Source organism: Oncorhynchus nerka, linkage group LG22 (assembly GCF_034236695.1).
Source record: "Oncorhynchus nerka isolate Pitt River linkage group LG22, Oner_Uvic_2.0, whole genome shotgun sequence".
In the NCBI taxonomy this organism is placed as follows: domain Eukaryota; kingdom Metazoa; phylum Chordata; class Actinopteri; order Salmoniformes; family Salmonidae; genus Oncorhynchus; species Oncorhynchus nerka.
Window position 1 is genome coordinate 63880049 of NC_088417.1, and position 1928 is coordinate 63881976.

Sequence of the window (1928 nt, forward strand, 5' to 3'; positions counted from 1 at the left end):
TTTGGCCACGACTGTACATTACCATCCAAAACTAGTAATGTTCCCTTGACTATTGCAATTGGCTATGGAAGTGAAATGTAAGGGGTTAGACCCAGGGCTCCGGGTCCACTGCTGTCTCCTGTTTAGGCATTTGGCACTGCCTTAGCCTCAATGTGGCCTCATAGCCATGCTGCCTGTAGCTCTGATACCTTTCCGTGGAGCACTGTCTGTCTGCCTGTAGTGGTGAGGTGTGTGTGTGTGTGTTGCTTGTCTGTGTGTCCCTTCTGGACCCTCTGTAGGAGATTGGGGTGGGGATCCACGTGGGCTTCCTGCCTAGTCTGTAGTGCCTGGGATGGACTCTGGGCTGAAGCTTCAGCTTGTAGATGGAAGGCACCCTCTCTGGTTTCTTCAAGGTCCTCTTCTGACTGAAATAGCCTGTTGAAACCAAAGAAAGGGTATCTGAGCCTGTTGTGATAGTGGCTCTGGAGTTCCTTGCATGTGAAGTGGCTTCTGTCACCCTGCGCCTGCTGCTAATGCTAACTCCATTCCCAGAGTCAGGAGAGGTTGTAGAATCAGTGGACAGCTCTTTCTACACTGTAGTCCAGAGAGGACCAAGAGCTGGTCACACAAGCTTTTGCCACATTGAGGTTTAAGTTTGAGTCCACCACCTCTGAGCTGCTGCATGTCTCTCTACTGGCTCTAGGGCTGCCACAGTGTGTTCACCCAGCTCTCCACACACACCTTCTCCAGCAGCCTCTTCCCTTTGGAGAGTTCAGCGATGACTACATCGAAGCTGGCTTCACCTGGATTGTGTGACATTAGAGGCTGAGGTATGTGGAGATGGTTTGGACCCAGCTGGAACAGTAGAGAATCTACCATGGACATTCTGAGTAGGTTCGTATTGACCGTTTTCCTCGCTGTCGTCTGGGAGGTTGTGGCTGTATTCTGAGTTGACGCTGAGCTGCTAGAGGTTGGACAGGATTTCGTGCTCCAGACACGGGTACAGACTGACTTCCCGGGCTGATGGGGGAGGGGTGAAGAGGTAAACACTGTCTATCGCTCTGTCTCCTGCCCTAAAGATATTGCCACATAGTTATGGATACTCAGGCTCTTCAAGGTTTGCCTCAGTGCTTTTGTGAGAAGCCTTGACAGGAAAGCCAAATGCATTTGGTCTCATCAGGTTCTGTATTCTCTTGTGGTTGGAGTTGCTGTTTATAGAGCCGTGTGGAAGGGTTGGTTGTGATGTCATAAGGGGTGGGTTTCTTATTTTGATCCCTCAAGTTTCCCCCAATGGGTGTGAAGGGCCTGACTCTGGGTTCCCCAGAAGATTGTTCACAGCATGTTTTGACTGGACAGAATGTGCAAATTATATCTGAGCTCTTTTGAGGAGTATCACTTTCTTCAGGCTACTGGATAGTGATGATGGGTTGTTTGGGGCCGACGGGTAAATCTGCCGGGCTGTAGTCTCTGACGGGTGTAGCGACCCTTGCCGTGTTGGATTCTCCATGCATCTGGGGGGCCGAACTGCATTTTGCTACCTCTGCATTTTGCAGTATAACGCTTTTACTAATGGGTTTGACAATCGTCAGTAGCTAAATACAGTACATGGACTTTCTCTTAATTGCGATGGTTGTTTAATTTGGAGGATTTCTCACCAGGGACCTTTTGATTTAAATCATGGTTCATTTTTTTCTAATATTTTAGATTCCCAAGAGGAACAAAAGGAAGAAGCTCACCCAGCAACCCAGCCAAGGCAATGCTGCCAATAGCAGTGATCATCAGGGCTCCCGAGTGAGTTCCTGAGTGGCGCAGCGGTCTTAAGGCACTGCATCTCAGTGCTTGAGGCGTCACTACAGACATCTTGGTTTGATTCCAGGCTGTATCACAACTGGCCGTGATTGGGAGTCCCATAGGGCGGTGCACAATTGGCCGGTTTAGGCCGTCATTGT

General features: G+C 49.6%; 1 pseudogene; it reads right to left on the reverse strand.

Moving 5' to 3' along the window:
- Positions 1–489: 489 nt before the first annotated feature.
- On the reverse strand, positions 490–1490 carry LOC135563858 (GAS2-like protein 2A; annotated as a pseudogene).
- Positions 1491–1928: the final 438 nt, after the last annotated feature.